The sequence below is a fragment of the Ammospiza nelsoni genome, chromosome 5, assembly GCF_027579445.1.
Source record: "Ammospiza nelsoni isolate bAmmNel1 chromosome 5, bAmmNel1.pri, whole genome shotgun sequence".
Lineage (NCBI taxonomy): Eukaryota > Metazoa > Chordata > Aves > Passeriformes > Passerellidae > Ammospiza > Ammospiza nelsoni.
Genome location: NC_080637.1, coordinates 4,474,061 through 4,500,839, shown reverse-complemented (window position 1 = coordinate 4,500,839; position 26,779 = coordinate 4,474,061). Strand labels below are relative to the sequence as shown.

Genomic DNA, 26,779 nt, shown 5'->3' with positions numbered 1-26,779 from the left:
ACGCATGTAAATTCCAGCGCAGGGAGCAAGATAAGCCCAAAGAATGCAGTTTCTCTCACCAGAAAGATTCAGCTTTGTGTATAATGCTGTAGTCTAACTACTGGAACCATCAGGACAACTCTGTTTAATATCAATAAAGTGAGCAGTGTGTTTGCCTCATGCTAAACGAGCTGAAAACCCGGAGCAACCAATTCCCACCACCTAGAAACACCCATACGTGAAACGGCATCCAACTTTGCTTTGATACAAAAAAACCCTTCTTTCCACTTCAGGCTCTTCTTTCTTAACCAGAGCAGAGAGGCAGAGAGCAGCCTGAAATGAGAGCCCACCTGTGCAGCGCAACGTGAACCTCAGTCTCCTCTCCTAGTGGAAAATAAAGTTTTATTTTAATAAGACAGGTCTGTGACGTGCCCTTGGAGGAGCACTGTATGGTAGCACTGACAATACGACTTGGCAACCTCCTTCTCTTTCCTCTGCCTCATTTCTGGCTAATTTTTTTAAAATTTCAGTTATTTTTGCAGCTGCAGAACACACAAATCTGCACACTGCAGAACACCAGTTTAGTTATCTAGATGCGAATTTTTTTTTTTATTTTAAATCATTAACAGCAATTATGAAGCGTTGCTTTTGAAAGGCCATAATTAGGGATGACAGACAAACAGTGGATGTGGCAGGAAAAGATAGTACCAGTTCTTTGATAGTACAAAGCAAACCACCAAGGCAGCGTGATAGTACTAGTTTCATTCCTTTTGGAGTTCATCAGTTGCGAGCGATTGAATTCTGCCTCGTGACTGATAAATGCATATTTTGATTTGTTTCCCCTTGAAAGCCAAGTACTCTTTTATTGGCAGGCTGATTAAAGTGGAATTAAAATGTTCTCTGAGGAAAGAGGTGAAAACTTGTCACCTTTTCTGCAGTGCTCTTTTTTCCCCCTTTAGTAGATAAGGGTTTTTCAGAGTCACAGACACCGGATACTTGGGGGTAAATTAACCAAACTAGTCATGTTTTAAAAGGACAATTGTTCTATTTTTAAAGCTGTCATTTTCTGAATATTTGATTAGGGCTGCTTTACAAAAGATAACTTTTGCAAACAGTCTGCTCTCCCCCAACCCCCCCCTTATTAATTTTACATTAGAGCTCCACTCTGTTCCAGCAAAGCCCGTGGTGACTCCCTGCTCTGTGGAGCCTTCCTTCCTACAGCGATCTCTGCAGGATTTCAGCACGGCAGAGTTCAGCTACATCAGCAAACACGCAGCCAGAAACCTCAGGCCCTGAGCTGAAGTGCAGCTAAGCTTGAAAGAAATACAAATATTTAAAGACAGTGCAGAGAACCAATAAAAAAAAAGAAAAAAATATATTCTGCGAAGCATTTACACGACATAAAGCTACTAGACCAAAATAAATGTGACCCTGGTGAATTTGCTACACCAGAAGTTTATGCTTCCCTCAATTTAAAATTTTCAAATAAAGAGACTAAATACAAAGCCCTGGAGAGAAAAATAGTAGAAAGTAATACAGTTATGAGAGCAACAGCAGCCATTGCGAGTGATATTGTTATTCTCCATCAAGGAAGCAATAACTTTGATGAATAATCCCCTTAATGAACACCAAGATGGGGTTCTGCCTCCCTAATTAAATTAAATTAAAAGTGTCAGGTATCAAACCTCCGCGGTAAAGACGAGGAGAAGCTACACAGCAGCTCCCCAACACGGTATTATCAATCCTGATTTTGAATCTCAAAGTATTAACAATAAAAATAAGCAGTCCCTGGTGCTCTGGAGACAGGAGGGGTAGAAAACAAACCCATGAAAGATGACAGATTAATAAAAGACCCAAAAGGAGGTGGCTGCTATAAAGGTGGAAACTTTCTCCTTAACTTAGCCCTCACCATGGTTGTGTCGTGTGGCTTAAAAGATCAACTACAGAAAGCAGAGAAAGCAAAATGAGTTCAAGCAAGCCATGAAGTAAGTCTTATCAACAAATTATCTTTACCAGATAGAAGGCAGATCTTCATTATTACTTTAGCAGGATTTTTTGTGGGTTAATTTTCTTACTCTCTATCTGATGCAACAGAAAAATACAAAGCCTGAAGGAAAATAATCCCTATAATTTGCATTTTTAAATGCCCCTACATAAAATACATATTTAAGCAGATGCATCATAATGGCTGGAATTATTAAGTTACATAAGTATTTAGAGAGATTATTAAATACTTTATTGATTTAACTGCATAAATATGTGCCTTGGGAAATTTATATCACAAATGAAACTGGCCAAAGCCACTCTGTCAAAGCCAAAACAAAGACAATTATCTTGTCAATAAAAAATTGAAGGTAAAATTAAAAAAAAACTCCCTATTAGTGTGCTTAAAATAGAACAATTTTATAATAATAACAAGTAAGTAGGGGACAAGCCTCATAAATCCCTATACAGACATCCAAGTGAATGGAAAGTAAATACTTATTTTGATGGTATCCTAAGAATCTGTTAAGATCTGGGGGAGGATGAGCATAAAGCTTTACCTTATCAAAAACGATGAAGTTGTACAATATTTTATTTTCAAAAAGTATTTAACTGTATAATTATATAGACACTGTTATAAACAACCATTTAGGGCATCCTCACTACACTGACAGAGACTTCCAAGCTTTAAAAATTCATTAGGATCTTGGCAATAAATATTGCCAATGTATTTTACTGTAACTGTATCGATCTTAATGCACTTGACTTATCTACAGAGATAAAACTTATCTTGACCTTGTCAAATACAAACAGTCTGGACTAAAAACCTGAGATAGCCTCTCGTGGGGAAAATACACAGCAGATAACAGCTACAGGGATGATACAGGAGCAGAACATCAGTATTAATGCTTCAGACAAAACAGAAATTTGCCTGCGTATTACCCTACCGAGCTCATGTAAGGAGACACTAATAGGAAACGATATGAAAGAAGGCTGTAAAAAACAAATATGTGCATTTAATTAGAGTCTTCTTGGGCACTGTATTAGTCCCCTTAGAAAATACACGACAGAAATGGTTACAACCCGCTGCATGGCAATATTAGGGAGTGTGCTTTATTTTTTTGGTGGTGACCACCTCTCTTTTTGAAAGTCCAAACCAGTCGTCTTGCAGTGCACTAAGAAGGAACCCAAGCAACTTTTGCGTTTGTTATTTAAAGTTGGTGTTTCCAGCTGCAATCCCAGCGGGGACTGCAGACAGCGGCATTGGCCTCGAGACATGAATCCCGCTGCAGGCAGGGACAGACCCTGCACTGCCATCCCTATGGATCCTACAACACCAGCAAGGCACAGAGCCCGCAGCAGGATCAGCAGCAGGATCAGCAGCAGGATCAGGCTGCAGCCCCGGGATTTCCCCTGGAAGCCAAGAGCCGTACGGATCTACACCGAACGCTTTCATTTCCAACTCTTGGATGCTCCTTCCCTTGCAATCCGTCTGCCTTCAGCTGCCGAGAACTTAATTAACATTTTCAAGTAGGGGAAAAAAATATTCCCTGCTATTTCTAAGGCAACAGAGATTTTTGGAGAAGATGTCTTCTGTGGTTGATTTTGAAATTAATGCAAGAGTGTCCTGCCAGTCGGCAGCAGAGCATATCCCTCGATCTTTAACGCAAACTTCTCCAGGTTGTTCGTGTAACTCAACCAGTTACAAAGAGGCACTTTCTGAAAGAAACCTACAACATGTTTTTTGCAATTAATGCTCTATGTATCTGCCAATTCAAGAGCCAAACACATCAGACTTCCATCTTCTAAATAGCTCTCCTTTACAAGCAGTAAGAGAAGTCTAATGTAATTTCAGTGTAAAGTACTCTAGGACCTCAGAAAATTATTTCTTTCTGACACAATGTTTTGTAGCTGGTCTTCATAAATTATAAAAAAATTAGGATGTTTACAGGAATTTGGACAAGAGAACTATTTCTAGGTCACAGCAATTACTTTGCATTTGCAATTAATGAAAAATAATTATGCCTGATCACTCTAATTAATATTTCAATATGCTAAACAGCACCAGTACAAGTTCTTGCAAAGATCCAAAGGAAAACAAACTAAAGAAGTAAACAAAATCTGCCAAATGAAATCAAGAGGTTTTATACAGAGTTAAATATTAAATGTTTCATATATATTTTTGACAAACTGCCAGTAGTGACAATTCAAAAATACTGTAACACACTTTCAGATACAAATGTAAAATTATTGTGGTGCATTAACTCTGCTCCTTCCCGGGTCATGAGCAGGAATTTTAAAGGTTTCTTATTTACTCTGAGCAACTAAATGAAAGTAGCTCCATAGTTTTCTATTTCTACCTTTAAATATTGCTTAGCTTTGGGAGATAGCAATAAAACTTTCTACCTTTTGATAGGCAACAGTATTTTGCATTGACTGAGGGCAAATAGAGACAAAAATAATACTATCCACAGCAGTGGCACAAAGAATAAGGCTCCATTGCTAATTATACAGGGAACTGAATTTAATTACATGGAAAACATTAAACACTTTCCAAACAGGAAAAAAAAAATCAAGAAAAGCTGGAGATGAGCCCTTCAAGTGCTTTTAATGCTCCAACAGTGCCCTCTGCCGAGGCTCCCAAATAGTGCTGGATTCGTGCTCCAAACACCACACACAACCAGGCATCGCTACTTTGGGATCGTTTCTGCCTAAAATTGAGCACTTCACAAAACCCAATTCAGCCAAACTTCCTGCAGGATGGATATGTCACATTTGCAGTGCAGCACTGCAGTCATGGCGCACTTTGCAGTGAGATGGCAATGAATAATTTCAAAAATTTCTATGGTTGTTCAAACACATCCAAAAAGCAACGTCTGAGGTCTGAATCGCTTCGGTCTCACAAGATCCGTCTAACAAGGATATTCCCAAAGACGAATCTGTTTAGGATTTGGTATTAATGCACTGCTATTCTTAAAATCCAGTTTATTTGCTTCTGTATTGTGACAGATACGACTTGGTGATACCAGAAACACCTCTGAAACAAACGGGCTCCAAAATAATCTAAAGCAAATAACAAAAATTCTGTTTCATTACTCAATACATCTTAGTAGGAATTCTTTTCAGAGGGTAACTATATCCCAAAATATTGCTGTCTGGCTCCTGAAAACAAAGCAGTGAACTAAACACCATCCTAGGCACCGAGGAAAGACTGGATGATGTGTTTCAAAACTCCAGTTTCAGGTGGCCAAGTGAAAAAGGGAAAGGGGAAAGAAAACGGGAGGCAAAGGATCTTAGCACAACTGAAAAGTGTAGCACAGAAATTCCTGACAGCTCCCTCACCCTTGCTTTTTTCTAAAGAAAACACAATTGTTTTTTTCTTAAGTCACACCTTGGCTTTCCTACCTTAACCTGGGAGAATAAAAACAGCAGAGTTATTTCTTTCCACTTTATTATGTTTTCTTTTTCTTTGACCAAATTTTTTAAATTTCCACTAATACAAATGAACCACACTTTTGAAAGTCTGAGCCTTGCCTTTTCCCCAAAATTCACAAGTTATTCCATAGCTCTAATGATTAACTGGCAAATAGTTTATCACCTGAAAAAAGCTGCAGCCACGAGTGCCTAGATATTTCAGATTAGATTGTAGCCAGAGAAATTAGAAAATTTTATGGCTGCAGGAAGAAGACATGCCAAAATGGCCATGAATTGTATGAAGCTGTTTCATACCAGCAGCTCCCTGGAACCCGGCTCTGCTGAGCAGCAGACTCGGCGCTCTCCGGGTACTCAGAGAAGCAAGGGGCAAAGAGACTCAGTTAAAACTCACATCTTTCTACCTCAGTGACACCTTTAGAACTCTGGGGGGTATCTTCCTTTCATTTTAAAAACAGGAATTCAAAAAACTCCCCTATTTTTGAGGAATCTTAAATTTACGTGGTTTAAAATAACAGGGAGCGTTCAGTGTAAAAACCAAACGCAGGCTGGCAGTCCTGATGTGAGGTTTTCTAGCACATCCTGCAGATTACAGCAACTTTTCCCACCACCTGACAAGTGCCCTGGGAAGTGGCAAAGTATCAGAGCCTCACCCAGCTGGTGATGCTGGAGAAGGGGAGCGGGATGCTCGCTCAGCCGCTGGCACAGACACTGATCTCCCCAACATTGATCGAGCACGGCGGCTGAAATCAGGCTCCTAAAACTGGCTGCAAACATCCAGGGCTGACAGTGCCTAAAGGTGCTGCTGGTTTCAAAGAAATATGCGAGTTCTTAGCAATCTCAACAGCCTTTTTATTTACTACACACTGTGACAAACCCTGGGCTTCCTCCATCCAGCTCTGCCTCTGTTTGGCCTCTGGTTTATGTCAGCAAAGCTGAAATATTTTGTTTAACTGTGTTGAAAAATTAGCTGCTTAAACACAGTAGTACAGAAAAGGCTGAGATCAAAAGTGAGTCTTTTTCAGTTGTCTGGCACCTCTCCTCACACACCACTTCAATTTCAAATCTGTGTTGTGAGCCTAATTTTTATAAATCTCTCTGCCCCCCTCAAGAGAGATGACTGCACAGATGCTGCAGGTGAGCCTTCACTCACTTCATATATTTGAGTATATATAAGAATATATATATTTTTATATATATATATATGCACTCACATATATCTGTATATATACTTTAGAGTAATACAGACCAAAGGTTACATGGAGGTGATAAAATTACTTCAAGCCACATCAGTGCAGTAACAACAATAAAAAAAACACATATTAATAAAGCAATATCAAGGATATGTAACATTACCCTAAGTTCAAGCTAGACAAAAACATTTAACAACTTGCTTACTCAAAATATAATGCAAATGATGGCAGATTTACTGCTGCTGTTGGATCCTAAAGGTCCATTTTCTCCCTGTTTAAATCTATAGCCTTAAAGCAATATCCTGCTTGTAGGTGGCTTGGTTTTGGCTTTCTTAAAGGAATGTTAATTTTGCAGGACAGTTGTACAATCTAAAATCTCATTCCATTGCCTGCCAGTTGTTTTAGACAGGTAATGCCAGGAGTGATTAACTGCATTAAGTTATTCCTTTTCATTCCCCAAAGGGAGACTTTTAAATTCAGTATGTATTTCTAAGAAAACCCAACACATTGTGATTCACAGAAGTGCTCTGGCATAAACTCATCTCCTTGTCAACAAATCTTCAGAGATGACTGCATAATCTTCTGAATAATCACAATAATGAAGACAGTTCAGGGTGAAAAATACACAGATGCAGCAGGCAATAAAGGCAAAAACCATTTTCTTCCACTTGGGGTTAAATCAGGAATTTTTTAAGCAACATGGTAGCTAAAAGTGGGAAGCTTTACTCTCCTAAAAATGTGGGAAGCTTAAACTCTCTGTGGGGACTCTTGTCCCCACAGAGAGTTTCAGTAGCTTAGTGTAATCAAAACAGCAAACAAATTATCAATTTACTACAGATCCATCAGTTCACAAAACTGAAAATCCAGATTTTCAGGGATTTTCAATTCAGATGCCACAGAAGGACATTCCCTGAACTTTGAGATCCATCTCAGGAGACACCAGGCTCTCTCCCTTCCTCAGTACAATAAGGAGAAAAGGAATTACGAGGCAGCAGAGGGGGGAAAGGGGAAGGAGAATGAGGCAGCAGTGCCTGGCACCCCCAAATTATCAGTGTTACCCAAATAAACCTGAAGTTATCTGCAAATTCAAGTAATTTCTAGAATAAGAGAGCCCATTTCAGAGACAATATTTTTTCTTTTCCCCCCAACAAACACAACCTCTTTTTTTATTTCATCAGGGGGAAAATAATGAAATCATATTTTACTCAGAAACAATCTGTTCACAGATTCCTGTGAAAAGGCAGAGAGGATGTACAGATGTGAAAGCCAGCTAAAATTGGGGTGTACAAATCCACCCTCCCCTGAGTGCCCCCCAAACGCTGCTGCACCTACACAGATTTCACAGCACACAAAAGGTACTTTGCAAAGAAGTTTTCTCCCTGTCTCAAAAGTCCTGGCCTCTGCCCTAAAAGTGTTTTTTTTAGCTTTTAAATCAGGATATTTAGCTCTCTGATCAATGAAAATGAGAGAATGCCTTAATTTCTGTGTGTAAGTTATCTCAATTAACAACCAGATGCCAACAGCTGGGATGTACATGGTAGCTTTTGTGATTAATATTTACTGGGATGAAAAATTCAGGCTTAAAAATGAAAAGCAGGGTTTTTTCTACAAGTAAATTTAGATTTTTACCAGAAATTCATGCATTGCCTCAAACTAATTTTTAGTTGCATTTTCTATAACATGGAAATTGATATTAGAGTTGATTTTCAAGAAAGAATTTTGCACATTCAGTAAAGAAATACAAGAAACCTGTCCCAAAACAGTGTATCACTAACAAGCACTAAAAGGAGAATTTTTACCCACAGATTGCTCCTGTAAAAGGTAATGAAGTCAGCACATTTAAACTTTGGTCAGTGAGGGAAACAAAGGTTTCTCCATGTATGTAATTTTAGCCCAAAAGATGCTTTAAGTTGGGTGATTTAAAAACTTTTGAAATGCACTGAAATTTCACCTCTCCAAAAAACTCAGCCTAAAACAGGACACCAAATAAAAAGGAACTGGAACAGCTTACTATTTTCAAATAAAATTATTAGCCAAACTCAGAAAATAATATAACTCCAAAAATGCTCATTTCAGAGTATAAATAACCTGCATATATATATGTAGAAGACTCTTGCCAAATAGTGATGGCTATCAAACAGATCCAAATTGCATCATTCTTCTATGCAAAATTTCTACAAGATTCAGAAAAAAATCTGAAAGTTGAGAAACCAGAGAAGAATCATCACAAATACAAAAAAGTAACTGGAAGAGAGAAAACGAATTGTCTCTGAGAACTTTAAGAGGCACTTACTATGAACATTTTGCCTTCTTGGTACCTTAATATTATTTCTGTCCTTTTAGATTTCCACACAGCAGTAACAAATGCTGTTAACAAGAGTCTGCTCATCAGAGCAAACCCCTCTCAGCACTGCAGATGCAGTGAGAACAGCAAGAAAAGATGCTCAGGGAACATCAGCAGCACCAGGAGAGAAATCAATCTTTGCAGGACCCATCCAGCTTTTTGTATTGTTACTGTCCAAGCCTCAGAAAGCTCCTCTAGGACCTGATCAAGGTGATTAAATACGCTGCTCCACCGGCAAAGTTGTCACATTTTTCTTTCCTTCTACTCATCTGCACAAAAGTTCTTTATAAAAATTAAGCCAGATGTTCATTTAAAAAAATCCAACCAAAATCAAAACAACAAGAAAACAACAAAACCATCTGCTGCTGTAACATTTTAGTTCCAGTAAAAATGACATTTCAGCATTTTCAGCTATTCTTCCTTGTCAGTTTTGCATCCCCAATATCTCACATCAGGCTTTACCAAAGAAACTGATGAATTTTACTGAAAGGATAAGGGGTATGTAAGCCAAGATAAGCACATTTAATAGGGGAAAATAATAGGATATAATAGTAAATCTGTTATTTGATTTTTTTAAAAATGCAGTTAGCACTGATGCAACAGCATCAATATCCATGTCAAAACTTTTTTCATGTTAAGGAAACATAAACATTCAAACTTCTCAGAATTGAGCCACAGCAGCCATCGAGTTTGAGTGTAAAACCAGACAGAAAAATTAACAGCCAAAGACTCCTGCACTGTCCAGCTCTTTTATCATTTCAGACAAACACAAACTAAATAGAAATAAAAAGAAATTCTAATGAAAATAGACTGAAAATTATTTTCTTTTTATTCTTTAGGAAGAACTTTTGAGAAAAATATTTCCATGTAAGGGCAGCCACGGGTTACAGCCACACACAGCTGGTCCCAAGTACAAACCCAGGGCAAGCTTCCCCAACAGCAAACAGGGATGGAAATACAAACTAAAACAACTGAAGCCTCCTTCTTTCTCTGCACCCACCTTATGCTGACTTTTCAGAACTTCTTGAACAGTTTCCCTTTTCAGGAGAAAACTGCTTCTGCTCACTTATTGATACCTTTACAATTCTGTAATAAAACTTGTAGAGAAGAAAAGCTTTTTCAGTGATATGAAACCAACATATTTTATTTTTGTTTCACCTTTTATTCACTCTCAGTAGCTGGAGATTTTAACCATTGCTACCAAACTTCAGAATTATGAACAGCCAGCTGGTAACACATGTGTGTATCCCAAACCCAAGAAATATGCACATAGCACGAAATATTCCTTTAATACTGAAACAAAGAGCATCTGGATCATTTTGTCTTTCTGTTTGAGACGATTAATGTCTCAAACTATTGTGCTGTCTCTATCAGGAGTTCACTAATTACTAAAGCTACTTGTTATTACATGTATCTAATTACTACTATCAGTAAGTCCAGAATATAGTCACACTTCAAAAGAATGACCCTAACAACTACCACTTCTACCCACAACAGATTAGGATGTATTAAGAAAAAAAACCCACTGCAAGATTAGACAAAAAAAACCCAAAAAACAAAACCAAAAAACTTGATCAATTTTCAGATTGTTCTGAAAGAACTGCAAAAATAATAGATAACTGGAAATCATAATAGAAGCTTTAAAGTTCGACATCTGACAGTATCACAAAATCTTACTTGAAAAGTCTTGGACAAAAAATTAAACATGCTGAAAGAAAGCAGGCAAGTGGTAATGAACAAGTGGGGGAGAGCTAGGAAGGCACTGAAAGAATATCATTTAGGCATTGTTTTATTGTGGCATATTTCAAAAACAAGGGTGATCCCACTGAATGGAACTTGTCAGAAAGTGTCACACTGCAAATGTGGCACAAATGTTCACAGAAAATGACAGCTCTGAGAAACAGATGTATAAATAAACTCCCATGCTTAGAACAATGTAAGCTAATCTTGGCATGCAGGACAAAGATATTTAGTGTATTTCAAGAAATTTGTTTATTAGGTATACAATAATGGAATGCTTAGGAGTGAGAAGCACTAGTACAAGGCTCTGGCAAGAAAAGGCAGAGCACATTTGACCATAGCATTTAGGTCAGTCAGTATTAGAATATCCACAACAGAGCATGGAAACAGCATAGAACTGTTTGTCAAAACCAGGTTCCACTTCCAGCTGGGACAATGGCACACAAACTGGAAGGAGCTTAGGAAAATTAAAAATTCCAGAATGATGGAAAGACTGAACTTTAAGGGAGAAATAAAAAGCCCCTAAACATCCCAGCTGCACAAAGCAATCCATGAAACAGGGTAAAGAACACATGAGGTTTACAAAAACATAAGTTAATAGAGAAACCAAAACTCACTGAGCACCAACAGTATTTAGTCTCTTTAGTCCATTTCATTAACATCACAGGCACATACAGAGTGCTCTCTTTGCATTAGGAGTAAAGCACATTTAAACAGAAAGGCTGTGAGATCCTATCTGATCGCTCCACTGAATCTATTTCATCTCCCTGAATGGTTTAACTCTACCAAATTACACACTGTCACAACAGTGAAGGCTCTGATGCTATTCCCACTTCAAATCATGCCTCAAACATTTGTATTTCTCAGAAGAAAAAACCCAAAGACAACTGTATCTATTAGAAATACAACATCTTATGCCTGGAATCCCATTTCTGGGAGAAAATTACTGCAAAACTTAAGCTATTTGAGTTCACAAAATATTTCCCCCACATGCTTTTTTTTATTACCTAAATGCAGCTAAAATATAAAAAGTTTTAATCAAAGATTATTGAATATGTCATTGTGCGTAATAACCAGGCCTTTTGTTGCATGTGAAGAAGGGTTTAAAAATAGCAGAACTTGCAGCTGTCTGAAAATTCCATGTCCAATAGCCTAAAGTCATGAACTTCTCTCAACTTGAGGCTTGGAATGATGCTGTAAAATTTTTGCACGTGTGGTATCTGAAGGGAGAAGAGTGATAGAGACCTTTTGGGCTTTTACACCTTGGGATTTTCTAGCTCATAAAAAGCTCACCACACTTTCAAGTTGGAAATTCCTCTGAAAATAAGAGTGCAACCTTACACCTTTCTGCAGTGATTTGTAAAATATTACTGTTAAAACACTGATGTTAAAACTCAGAGTATAAGAATGAACAAATATGATCACTGAATTTGCATTAAGCAGCAAATCAGATATAACAACTAGGGTGAAAAAAACCACAGCTGTGTTTTTGGAAAACACCTAATCTCATCTGATTGAGTTTTAAGCGGGAAGAGGAAAACATCTAATTTTCCAGGATATCTAAAAGATCAATGAGAGAAAAAACAGTGGAATGGAGATTTTCTGTGCAAATGGCTCATTAACAGACTCTAACACTGACCAAATCCCTTGTTTTGCAGGGAGAAAGGACATCTGCAAACCCATTTAAACTGAGTGGTGTCCCAGTATCCTAAATTCTTGCTCAGCTAGCAGCTCTTTAGCACAGCAATCCACCTGGACTGATGTATTCTGCTTCTCAGCAGATTCCTGCTCTTCCTTCGGTGATCCAGAATGGAAAATGAGCAATGAATGTGGATGTAGCCTCTGAATAACCAGGTCCAAGCAGCCATCCTGACATGCACGACTGTAACAAGTCCGTGGGAAGAGCTTGGCTCTCTCCAAGGCTCTCTCATCTCCTGTCACCCAGCATCACCAAGTCCTTGGCACCCCAAATTGATCAGGGTGCAGCTGGGGACAGATGTGGTGCTGTGCCCTTCCCAGAGCTGCAATAAGGGCACTGACACTGCCCTGATGGCTCTGGTTCAACTCCACAGGGTGGGTTAGTGCTTCAGTTATTTTCCTTTTCCCAAACTCTAGCACCTGCTACAGCCCCTCTGTGGCTCCACTGTGGTGTCTCTCTTTTTTTTGTCTCCCAGGAGCAAACCCATGGACCTCGTGCTCCAAACTGTGCCACATTTATCACACACCAAGCTCTTGTTCTTCAGCAGAGATCACTGCAGAGGAACTGCTAATAGCACCTCCAAGGAGATACACCTCGAGTGCAGTTACCTGATCTCCACTGCTCAGACTGTCCTGAAACATTTAATTTTCCTTGCATGTGCTCATCTGGCTCCTCTCGGCTTCCCTGCTGAAGTTTCCATTCTGACAGCAAGTAATCCCTCCCTCTGGATAGATGCTCCTTTGTTTTCTTTTTGAGTGCCAGCAAGCAATTTCAAGTAAACTTAGAAATGAACACATTAAATTAGTTTTAATTAAAATTAATTTAACATTACTAATATTTTAGTGCCTCTAAAATTTAAAAAATGGCTAATAATTTATTAATTGCATATATGTAATAATTTAAAATATTCCATTTGTGCAGTGCAATTTACAGCCACATAACATACAGCAATATATGATGCTACATGGACTCAGACTAGAAAAAGCCTAGATTTTTCATCTGCATTATGTCCTTTGCCATATGTAACCAGATTATGCTGTTTTTATTTAAAGAACACTTATTTTGCTGCAAATGGGACATGAACATAAAAGGCAAAATAAAAACTGGAGAGGAATTACTGGGGTTTTGCAGAATAAAAGTTGCAGCTTTGATACAGCACAATGAAGGTAGGTAGGTGGCTTTAAAGAAATATAAATTCTTTATAAGTATAGCAATAATATGCTCTCCAATAGAAGTGTGAGGAGGAAAAAAATCTTGAAAATTTCCACTTCTGTCTCTAACTTTCCTTAAATTACATCAGAAGGTGTGATGACAGGACAGCTCAGGTGTCTCACTCTGCAGCAGGAGGCAATGAGGCTGAATATTGCTCTGGATTTTTGCCAAATGTCATTCTTTGTCAGCTCTGTGGTAATTAGGAATCTGTCTCTCTGCATGAGGAAGCAAGTCTCCTCACAGACTTTCTTACAGAGACTGAACTGCCTTAGATATGTTCATGTACCCCTGACCAGGAAAGGTTCCAGGTGTAACAAAGCTTTGGCTCATTAAAATGACAAGGTTACAGCTCTTTGCTAATGCCACAGAAAGGAATGACCTACCCTTCACAGAGAGAATGGCACCAATGCAGCTGCTCAAAAAGCAACCCTGACCTCTGCAGGATGCTGGGACAACAAATGCAGGGAAGGAAACAAAGCCATCTAATTCTGGAGAATAGTGTTTAGGTGTTACCTGATCACTGTCCTCTTCTCCCACTGTTAAATTGATACTAAGTGGACACAACTTCTTGCTGGGATCTCTCCCTCTGGAGCTCGCTTGTCCTTTCAGAAAAGATTATCTGGGAAAGCCAAACTTCCACCAATGAAGGCAGCACAGAAACTGCAAAACTGGACATGGAGAGGCTGCAGTAACTCCAAGGAGTCTGAGCTGCAGCCAGTTTGAGACAAGCAAAAAAGCAAGCAGGTTTTTAATCCACATCTAAGCTTTTCCTCAGAAAACCAGTATCTAGAGTCTTCCCCTTGAGACACTACCAGTATATTTCATCTCTTCCAAATGACATGAAAAGGTAATAACAGCTTAATGCAAAGATGTGCTGCACTGAGAAACAGATCTAAGACAATGAGACTGGAGCAGAAAGCTCCTCTGCCGCTTAACAATAGAGAGTGAGAATACTTTCATTTATTTCCACTTAAAAAGGAAGTCGGAGTCCTGTGACTGCATTGATAGGAACGATGTACACACACTTCTTTGCCTTGAACTAAGGAAAAAGGAGCTGGTTCTTTCAGATGGAGTGGCAGTGCACAGAAGTCTTCAGCTCTGCCTCCCTTTGCTCCTGATAAAAGCTTGGAGCAATGAACTCTCAGGAGATTAGCACACACACACGCCAGCTCCAAAAACTTTAGGCAGCATACATGTTCCTTTGAGTCTTGTACATGTGTTGTGCATAATGTGCTCTTTTTGATATTAAAAATTTGCCAAGTTGTTCTCAAGCTGGAAAGGGTTTTCCATTTAGATAAGGCCAAAGCTACTGCACAGCACAAGCCCATGTGTAACACTGGAGTCTGAGAGCAGCACAAGCCTTGGCCGTTCCACCAGGGGCTGATAAGAACAATTCTATTTTATACAAATCCTACTGGAGTTATTTAACCCCAACATGCATTCTTCTGGTGGCATTCAGCATCACCTTCCCACGTCTCACACCTTTCTTTCACAGCAGATTGTAACCAGTTGTCCTGTCCCTCTGCCTGGCTCCTTATACATTTAATCATTCTATGAATGCACACCTTTTCTATACATTGGCTGCTAAAAACACCACATGGACACTACTCTCTATATTATGCACAGAATCAGCACTTATATATCTGAGAAAAGAAAGAGAAGAGAAGAAAGAGAGAAAGAGAGAGAGAGAGAGAGAGAAAGAAAGAAAGAAAGAAAGAAAGAAAGAAAGAAAGAAAGAAAGAAAGAAAGAAAGAAAGAAAGAAAGAAAGAAAGAAAGAAAGAAAGAAAGAAAGAAAGAAAGAAAGAAAGAAAGAAAGAAAGAAAGAAAGAAAGAAAGAAAGAAAGAAAGAAAGAAAGAAAGAAAGAAAGAAAGAAAGAAAGAAAGAGAAAGAGAAAGAAAGAAAGAAAGAAAGAAAGAAAGAAAGAAAGAAAGAAAGAAAGAAAGAAAGAAAGAAAGAAAGAAAGAAAGAAAGAAAGAAAGAAAGAAAGAAAGAAAGAAAGAAAGAAAGAATTATTGAGATTAAAAAATAAACATTTCTATTTGTCTCAGTTTCTTCACTGTCATGCAGCATCTTTGGATCAAACATGGTTCTCTCCTCTGCAAACACAGATTTGACACCAGGATGGGCTCTACTCCCTGTTGTTAAAGAACGTAACAACCTTGCACTTATTTATCATCATTCACATACACAGGTCTAACACCCAGTTAGAAAACACACATGCAGTGCTGGATTTACCCTGAAAAAAATAAACAGAGGCTCGCTGGATGTTTTCAGTGAATGGGACTGCCTTTAGCACAGCATCCCTGCAACTGCTGCTGAAACTCAGGAATTGTGGTGAAGGGATGTGGCGGCTGCTTGGCGGCACAGAACAGCGCTGAGCTGTTTCTCCTCCACGAATTTGAAACTGCTTGGGGCATTTAGGTTGGCAGAACTCTATAACCCAACTGGAACCATGCCAGCAAGGTTCACATGCTGCTCTTGAAAAGTGAGCCACCGAGGCTTTAATCACCACAAGTGGAGAGGACTTAATTTTTCATCTCATTTGAAATATGCCAGGCTCGACAGCAGACCGAGCCTCTTATAGACTGCCATCTATTAATCAACAGTTTCCTGCTTCTCTGGATTGCCTTGGATGCCTCCTGTTAGGAGTCCTGCAGCAGCCCTGCTTGGCTTAGCCTGTGACCTAGGAAAATCTTAGCCCCCAACAGCAGGGCACAGGAGACATCCCACACACAGGGTGTATGGATCATTGTGCTGCAAAATTCAACCTCCAGTTTCATCTGACATCGTTCACTTTCCACACCAGTGGGAATAATTTGCCTTTGGCCAGCCAGCTGGGCTAGATTTTAGGACCACAGCTGTACCCAGGCATCCCATCCATGTGACATTCCACCAGGAGATGTGATGGGAGCTCATCTCAACAGAGATATCCAAACATACATGCAAGGAGCTTGGTGAGCTCACGTCAGCAGCAATATCTGTGTGAAGGAAATTCTCCCTAAATAGATGTGCTCCTTCTAAAACTGAGGTTTTGTGGAAACTCAGTGTTTCAGCCTGAATCACTGGAAATTTTAAACAGACACTAAGTAAAAACTGTTCTCTGTGAAAATCAGCTCATCTGAGGGAAGTTTGTTGTTTGCAATATCAGCATTAAGACACTTATCACTTTTTAATTCACGCAAAGGTTACTTTCCCAAGAGTCCTAAAAAAATCCTGAATTGTGTCAATACATGCAATATTGTGACAAACCCTTCACATGCTGGAGTTTGTAAGTGTAACTGAACTATACAGCAACACCATGACAATGAAATTCCACTTTGTTTTTTCAGCTCATCACAACCAGTTTGATTTAATATCATGGTTTTAAGGACTTTGGAAAGAAAAATTAAGGTCTGATGCTACAGGAGGATAAACAGATGGCTAAATCTCACCAAAATTCAAAAATATTTTTCACTTGTAATTTTAAAGCTTCTTAAAATCCACCCCAAAATATCCCTACTCAAGATCCCTGCCCAAATATATTCTATTTAACTGTACCTTTTATATTAAAAGACCCCAAAGAACATGTGTACATGTTTTGATCACATCAAAAATATTTGTAGACTATTTTATACACACCCCAATAAAAAGTAACTCAATGTAAACTTTGCTTTTCTGAACATGGTAAAGCCTGTAATACAAAAAAGTAAAACTCTATGGTAAAAAATCATCGATTTTCTTTAAAACAGCAAAAGAAACAAGTTATTTCTGAAAGATGACAAATAAGCTATCGCCTCCAGCAGTACTGTGATTTAAAATACTCAGAGCAGAGAGAAAGCCTCATGAGTGACTGTGCTAATAAGTTTCCCATGCAAAACCCAATGCATCCTTGTTTCATATTTAATTTGCAATAGGATCCCCAGCAGCTGAGCTGTGAGAGCTCTCCTGGCTGGTGCCTGCTGAGACGGGCTCCACACGAAGGGAGCACACGATTGAAGCCTAAATCCTCAGAGCTGCACCTCAGCTCCCTTTAAAGTTAATCTGAACACACTGGACTCCAAAGGAAATGAGAAGTGAGTTTCTCTCCCTTCCTATGGCACCAGGACTTCCTGTGTTTTAGTGATTGGTCAAGAACTATTATTTCCTCCTTGCTATTCCCAGTTGTGACTGTCAGACGTAATTAGCGTTGTACACACACCAGTGTAAAATATGTGTTTAAATAAGCCTGGAACCCAAGTCTCACATGCACAGAAACCCAGAGAAACGTGGAGAAACTCTGAGAATATTAAGATTCAAATATGCTGTGCCTGAACGAACATGCTGCTCTAATATTTAGAAATGCAAAGTTCGTTTGCTGAGATGAATATCCATAAAAATCTATGCAAGATAAGGGGTATTAAAATTATTCACTCTCCAGTTCAGGATGGATTATTTGGCCAATCTGTTAAGCTGCACTGCTCAGACACCCAGAATTTGTACCATCCTCCTCCCCTCAGGGAAAAGAGCTCATAACGTTTGAAGAAAAATATGCTCCATCCCAACTGTAGGAATACACATGAAACACAGAGCCTTCCTTTAACACAACCCTTTGGAATGGGAAAGCAGCAGACATCAACAGTGAGAATGCAGAGTGCAAACAAGTTCACCAAAGAAAATAAATTAAGCAGAATGTTGCAGATTGAAAAGTGGCCAGAAGAAAGGCCATTTAAGTTGTTATCGACCTCTTTCAAACACACACACACACAGAGCTGAAATTCAGTTTATCTCTCCATACAAAACACCACCCCTGGCAGCGTGGCGTCATCGCTCATAACCACCACCAAAAAATTAATCTCAAACCAAGTCAGAGAAATTTGTGACTTACTGTGTTACCACCTGAAGACCCACTGTTTTCCAGCCTTGGGCTAAGTACAAGCCAGATCCAGCCCTGCTCAAGTTTAACACTGCTCCTCAAAAACACAGGTATGCCATGGTAGGCTTTGCTTAACCCACCCAAACAATGCACATTTATACACAACATGCACACAGGGTTACATTTTACCCAGTCATGCTGTTCAAAGAAACAGAATCCAAACTAGAGAAATACAGAGAAATACTGTCTTGTCAAGTCATCAGAATACCATTAATGTTTCTAATGAGTGCAATTACGAAAATGAAAGGTTCCGAAAAAACACAGCTAAAGATGAACTTTAATTATCCAAACATCTGGCTGCATGAACCAGGGTCATGTCTCCAAATGCCTTTGCATTTGAACTCTCCCTGTTACCATCCAACTTTGCATTTCTCCACGTCTTCCAGAATTAACTGGAATTGCCTAGACACAAAAATGAGTTATCCCTTCCTAATGACTTACCCAGTCACTAACATTCTCTTTAGCTGAGCTGCAGAAAACAGGAGCATGTACCAGGGGTGAAGACTGGAAGAAGATGATCTCTAAGGTCCCTTCCAACCCTAATTCTAAGAAGACACTGAAGTCAAGAGCTGTATGGTAAAGTTAAAGTGCTTATCTGTGTGTGGCAAAAGACAAATAATTCAAATGAGCTTTCTTAGTCATAATTTTAAAAATTAGGAGGGAGAATTCCTTAGACTTAACCTGGACTGTACCACATGCAGAAGCTTATAATGAGTCATTCCCCTGATTAATGCAAGAGAGATAGGGGGTCCTGTACTCCACTCGTGATCTTTGTCTAGACAATGCTTTTTCTGATGCTGAGATCAAGGTTAGGCTCAGCTATGCTTGAAAATGTGCACAAAACAGCAAGCAGTATTTGTTCCCAAACAGCTCCAAGCATGGATATTTTTCACAGGAAGTAAGAAACATTTCAGACACTTCAGAAATGTTCAACTGAGAAAAGTTACTGTGCAAGCAACAGTTCTTGGGCAGTTGTGTTATTCAGAATAACAGCTCCTGAATTCCAGGTGTGAACCATTCCCTGTGTCCATGTAAATGCCACCATGGCTTAAATAAGCAGCAGGAGGATGCTGGCATTGCTTAAGGCCACATGTCTCAAAATCAGACACATGTAGGAGGTCTCAACCATGTTCCACTTCTACATCCTTGTACAAAATTAAGGTTTGCTTGGGCTGAGATGATTCTCCAGAAGTTTGGCACAAATTCCCACACAGGGAGGTAAAGATCAAATTTGTGGCTTTGCTCCCAGCAGCTAAATTGATTTTTATTTGTTTTTTAAGTGCCAGGAATTGTTAGCAATCACTAACATGTTCATTAAGTTAAAGCATCCTTGGTGGCAGAAGACAGAGAAAGAAAAAAAAGCATTTGATTAAAGAAAAATAGGAAACATTCCTGCATGAACTGAAAACACTAAAAAATAATAAAGTTACATTGTCAGCCCTTAAAATAGGCCAGTTGTGCTTCTCTTTTATCCTGCTTAAAGAATCAGGCAGATTTTCCATTTCCCACTCTCTTCCCTCAAGTCCCAAAAACACTCAGAGCAGTTAGGGGAAGTCTGAAAGGCCCAAGAACAGTAACACCCAGCTATCAGATGATAACCTAATTTGAAACTTATGCTTCCAAAGGCACAAAGGTGTCTGATGATCCAGCTGAAATAAAATCCTCAAGCATAGCTGCAGCAGACAGTGCAGGAAGCAACACAGGCACTAAACAAAGTCACACATTGTCAGAAAAGGGAAAAAACTGATCTGACGTGACGAGTCAAGACAAGTGACAAAAGTTTTGCTGAAAAAGGATCAGTAGGAAATTAAAATCATGACAGCATTTCTGTTCAAAATACACAAGACAATAGAATCCTTTTATCACAAAGTCCCATTTTCTCCTCCAGTTTTATTCGAACCAAAATTGCAATTTGCACATCACAATGCAGTGAAAGGATCCATGACTTTCATTCCCATTCCATGTAAATAATTTACTGCAAAAGGCTGCCTTTTATCAGGCAACTTCTGTGTTTTGCAGTTTTTATTTCTGAATCCTTAAGAATCACTAACTTGTAAGTTATCTAAACAGGTCTGAAAAACAGAAAAATCTTTGTGAGAAGGTTTTAAAAGGATGATATCCCCTTGAAGTCACATTAGCTTCATTTCAATTCCTATATGCAGCAAATAAGACTAGATAGCTTAAGAAACTAAACAAATAAATTTTCACAATGCTGAATTTTTGTAGTTAGTTTTACTAACTCCTTCTATTACTTGTAAAACAATGGGGGCAGTATCTTTATAAAATTTATTTTCTGATTTGTTTCTTCATGTATAACCAGGTTCCACCTGGTTTATTTATTCTGAAGGATAAAACACTTATAAGATCCCAACAAACAAAAACGTGAAATTCATCACAAGCCTCTCCTACAATTAAAAAAAAAAAATTTATCTGTGTCCTCCATTCCCCACTTCCAGCTGCCATTAATTTTCTTAAAAAATAGCAGGAGTTTTGGGCCTTTTTTCCAAAGACATGAATTATTAGAAGTTAGGTACAAGTCTCCTAGACAATATAAAATAGTGCATGTGTCTGTATCCAGTCTACAGATCCCAGCTATGTGAGTTAGTTCCTTCCACAGAAAAAGTTTTACTGTGGCACTTATTACATTGTGGGTTTTTTTTTCTCCAAGTGCTGCAAATTAAAGAAGCTCTCATGTAAAAATCTATTTAACTCCACATTTAAAAAAAAAAAAAAACAAACTTCATTAAATCCTTTTTTGCAGGATTTCAGTGGAAATTCTGCTTTCAATTATGATACAGCTTCTTAAGAAAAGGCAGAGATACAGTTGTGCTCCCAACTACAGCTTTATCAGCACGCCTTGCAGAAAAATTATTTTTCTGTCTAATGGCAAGATTTAAACCAGGCACATTTTCTGCACACTTTTTTTTGTTCCTGTCTCGTATTTTCCTTTTTTCCTTTGAAACCTGCCTCTCCTATTGGCTCCTTCCCAATGCCTTTCTTCTGGCTGCATCTCAAGCTCGGCTGCTTTTCTCATTTTGTCTTTTTCTCCTGTTGCTCCTTCCTTGCTAGGCTGCTGCAGATGTGAGGATCTCTCCTCACAAAAGCAATCACAGTCTGACTCACTGCACACACAGGTAAAGGATGCCTGTGAGTACCAGCAACCAGGAGCAAAACCTTCACCCTCTGGTAGCTCTTTAACTTTTCAGAGCGCTTGAAAAGTTAAATTTTGTTGAGGAGTGGTGGTTTGCTAACCAACTATACTGGAAAAGCTCTGTTGAATTGGTGCAGCTGCTAGAATGAGGGTGAGTGGGGTTAAACTAGAGCTGGGGAAAGGCAGAAAGGTCAAAAAATGACACCAGCGAGACCTGTGCTACCAAAATGGCAAAGTGGATACCCCAGGATCCCTTTAAAAGCCCATCACGTTCTGATTTACAAAGAGGGATTGGCTTTGTTTAACCCTTGGAGAAACCAGAGACTGAAGTCACCCCGGTGTGAGATCCATGGTTTGCTACATTCCCTTCTGGCCCACGGCCACAGAAAGCACTGCCAGCCTGAAGGGACAGTGAGAGTTTTTAAATTCTGATCCATTTCCCACCGGAGCTCAACACTAATGCTTTCTGTCACCCTGATACTTAATGCTTTATACAATTCTAGCACTGCTAGAACCTAAACACAAAAATCTGTTCTTTTCATTAGCACCTTGCTTCACCAGCACCCCCAATTCTCAAAAATTCAAATGAGATTTGCAGATTGCTAATCTCAAAGTCTTTGAGATTAGCTACCATGGCATGAACAAAACAAACTAGAGATGTGCTGAGATGAGCTGCAATTTGACAGCTGGGTTTCCATGCTTCCAGGTGGCTGGAAGCATCAGGTTTTGGTAGGTAACAGGTCCTAACATCACATCAGCAGCAAAGAAGGGGAAAAGGCAGGACTGTAAGAAGATCAGCAATTTTAGGCTTTGATCTGACAGGCAAATAAAATGCTCTGACAGAAAAGGCTACAAATAAATCTGAATTTGTAAACTGTGCCAAGAACTTGTCCTGACTCAATGATCAGAAATACAATGCCACTCTTGAGCACACATTACCAGGAATGAAAGACAACAAAATTTAATGCCTGGTAAAAATTACATTTGTTCCCAGATCATTTTCAAGGGAAAGGAGCTGAACCTTGAGGAGTGGGAGTGAAGTGGGATGAAGCAGAGGACAGAAAAAAAATGCAGCTGGAACTGCAGAGAAAATCTGACTCTCTAAAACCTACACTTCTCCCCATAAAATATCTGAACTAGTGGAAGAGCCTGTCCTGTCTTCTCCCTCATATCCTCCTTACATGCACCAGCACAACTGGAGTGTAAGAGAGGAATGAGGGTGTCATGCAAATACCACAGACTGTGAACAGCACTGCACACACAATGTGTTTTCTACAGTTCTCCAACAAAGAAGCAGGGATGGACAACCTGTGACTTCAAAAAGTCACAAAAAAAAAGGTGACATAAAGTGATTATTTAAAAAAAATATATCATTATGTTTTTAAAATTAAGTGATAACAAGAGGCAGCGAGTGCAGGTAGAGATTAATTCTAGGAAGATTAAAAATAAGGATCCTGTGGTAGATGCAGGACTCACACCTCACTGTTCTTTGTTTTAATCATGGAGAATGGTACATGTTCTCACAACATCAGGACTCAGGCCTCTCAACAGTATCACAAAATATAACAGTGATTATTATTAGCTGTGGAGAAGTATCTGGGCTTTCTCAGCTGGCCTAGTTTCAGCACATACTGTCTTGCTTCAAATGCAATCAACAAATTCTATGAAGTTGATTTATTATTGCAAAATGTATGTTCTCTTGCATTAAAGCACAAGAAATAAAGCATGACCATCATGTTTTGTAACTAATTTATTTTTTTCTCCTTTTTTAATCTGTCTTACAAGTTTACCATGACATTTTAGTGACAACAGTGCTAAACTAACTCACAAACAAAAAGGAGACTAATTAAAAATAGGCAGACAGCGAACATCATGATACATTGGCATAAAATTATCCCTTCAGTGTCCTTTGTAAAAACACTGCTAAAAACCCAACATTTTCCATGGCAATACTGAGTCAGATTGTTTTATAATATTTAGAATTATATATGCAGATCCTCACAGCTCAAGTATTTGGTTAGGGTTTGCACTCCATATTTAAGGCAAGAAAACATTTTCTGCTTTCTTGAACAAAACCTCTATTACTGAACTGAACTTCTGACCTACACAAATTATGGATATTGAAAACTTATTTGCCTTCCTCCCTTTCCCCCACAAGTTCAGGAATCACTCAGGGTTTTTCCAGAATTTTTTACTGCTGAGCACAATGAAAGAGGCTCCTCTCAGGCTGGAAGGGCTTTCTGCTCCTATGGATTCTCTGGCAATGAGAACTAAGACATCTCTGCACAGCCTGAACCACCACCAGCTCTGGAGTCAGTGGAAATTAGAAGTTGGTTACATGTGCAGAGCTGAAGGACTTTTGGGAAGGAGGGCAGCAACACCTACTGGTCGTGGTGCAGACTGAACACTGCTTTGGTTTGGTTTTTAAATTAACAGTACTGAAAAAAGAGCTTTTTCTTACTAAAAGTCGTGGCTACATTATTGCTAAAATATATCATATTTTAGCACTCATAATTTCTGACCCCTAACAATAAATAAATACTCATAACTGAGCTGAGCCTTTGATATAAAATAGGACATAAGGAGTCCTGCTGATGATTCCTTAAAGTCACTGAAAGATTCACATCACACACTTTAAAGTGCACAAAGCCTTCTTCCATCTCTAATTATTGCCTACTCAAAGCAACTCAAATATTTTGGACTGAACAATCTGAGCAGCCTCAATTTTTTTCCTACACTATAAAATAGTGCAAAGTATTTAAATGGCTTCTGCAATTCTTCAGTATTTTTACCATGCATTCCTTTAGTCTCCAAAAGTAAGTTTTTCTTCCAAATTTTACTTGGAATAATATAGAACAAAACATATACAGAAGTTTTATGATCCACCACATCCCTTTCAAAAATAAACCACAAACTCCATTTTCAGAAAACACTTAATTCAAAATTAAAATGTTCTCAACTGTAAATATTTTAAATCAACTATAACAAATCTGCATTCAGCAACTGTATTTAATGCTTCCTTTAAATTTCCATTTAAAAAAATATTTTATTCATTTTTTCAAGTTGTGTGTGTCTATAGGTCCTCTGATACACTACCCTTAGGCATCAGAAGTTTTCCTGGTTCTCATCCAACTTCGGAAATAATATCTTCTTGCTTCAGGTGTTAAAAGGATTCATACATTATTTATAAGGACTGCTAAAATCTAACTCCTGGATCTAACTTGCAAGAGAAAGAGTATAAAAAGTTACATACAGAAAAAAAAGAAAAAGCCCAACTGTCCCCATTTCAATTTTTAGCCTCTCTTTGTACGTCGTGCATTGCCAGGCTGAGTCTGTAACTCTCCTCCCTCCCTCCCCAAGCTCAGATATTTGTCTGCAGCTGCTTTGAGCCTTACTGGATTTGACTTTTCTTGCATATTTTAAAGTATGATTTTCCCAGGGAAAAAAACCTAAAACAACTACAACACTGCTGGGCAACTTATTACACTTCAAAGATGCTGGATTTCTCTGACAGAATGGTGTTTGTTTACCTCCTGAAGAACCAGGCTAAAGCAAGTAGCCAAAACAGGGGAGCTAAAATCCTCATTTACCTCTCAAAGTCTTCTTCCTCAGTACTTTTCTTTTATATATGCTGTGTACACATATGATATTTACATTTTGTTTGCCTCTTCCTGGTTTGAGGGAGTGCATTGTTAGATTTTTAAAACAACCCTTTTAACAAACTTCACAAGGGTGAGACTTTAGGATCTCCTTACCAATTTAAGAAAGCATTTCTGTTTTGAACAGCAGCTTAATTTCCTGGCTTGTATTAAAGCAAGAAACATTGAAATGCTATTGATCTATAAAAAACAACTAAAGGAAACAGAAAATTAAAAGTCCACCAAGCCTCAGAAATACTCACCAGGATGAATAAGTCCTCAGCTTGTTACTGGAATGAGCAAATTTGTTCACAACACACCAAACCCAGCACCTGCTCCTCAGATCCCTGTTCCTGACCACAATTTCACTTGCTCTGACTGGAGCACACAGCAACTGCATCTTTAGCTGAACATGGTGCAAGAAAACCTGAACATTCACTTCCTACAGCTTGCCAAATCACTGGGATACTGCCCCTTGCCACACTTGTAGCACAGCAATGGATTTCTTTTCCCATAAGGTGATGTTGCTAATGTTCATCCTCACATGGGCAGAGTTTTTACACCTATTTCACCAAGCAGAATTTGAACCCTTAGTTCTTAAAAAAGAGCAATATGCACAATAGAGCATGATATCCCTTCTGTCCCCAAAAAAATTTAAATTAAGTATCTTGTGCAGGTTGCACCTGTTCATTACATTCTTTTGGAAAATTAAGTTCTTCTGTCTGGAACTTTTATACCCATAGCCTTACATATATTTATTTCCACACAAAGTACAGTTGTGTGCTGTTCACTATTCAAAGGGCAAGTGAGACTAGGTCATGTTTCTTAAAGGTTTATCTTATTAGCAATCAAATCTCATCTAGCTGAAAAATAGAGAAAACAAGTATGCTTTTTCCACTGCCACAGTTAGAATTTTCAGGTCAACTGCATCTCACAGCACTTGTATAGCTGGTTTCACTCTTTCCTCAACCTTTGCCTCTGTGGGACAAGAAAGGGAAGGAGCAGCTGGAACAGTGATGATGAAATCCTAATCAACATTAGCAAAGAGATTTAAAAGGCAGTGCAATGCCTCTAAAATACTCTTATTAACATATCTTAAAGGTGAATTCATTTTAATTGGAAAATTAGGTGTTTCTGTTTGGTTAGGTTGGGTTTTTTGGTGAAATTTGTTGCAAGTAAGGAGAAACAGCTATCAGGAGCAGGCAATGCTGTGCCAGTCTCACCAGCCTTCCTTTTTCTACCTTTACCAAATTACAGAAGCCCTTGAAGGATGCATAAAGGGGAAAGTAATATATAAAAAGTAATGCTAAGCATTTATTCCTATTGTCATCTGAAAACTTAAAATTTAGAATGCATTACTGAAACATGACATAACACGGTGAATTTTTGGCACGAGTTGATCTGGAAGGAAAGTAAAAACAGTGAACAAACCTGTCACAGCACTGCTACCTGTCTGGCAACCCTGCTTTGGTAAAACCCCACAAGCCACAAGCTGGAGCTGCTGGGGGATGCCCA

General features: G+C 38.7%; 1 protein-coding gene across 1 annotated transcript in view; it reads right to left on the bottom strand.

Moving 5' to 3' along the window:
- Window positions 1–26,779, bottom strand: part of TAF3 (TATA-box binding protein associated factor 3) — a 116,111-nt gene that overhangs the window by 78,070 nt on the left and 11,262 nt on the right. The window lies entirely within an intron of this gene.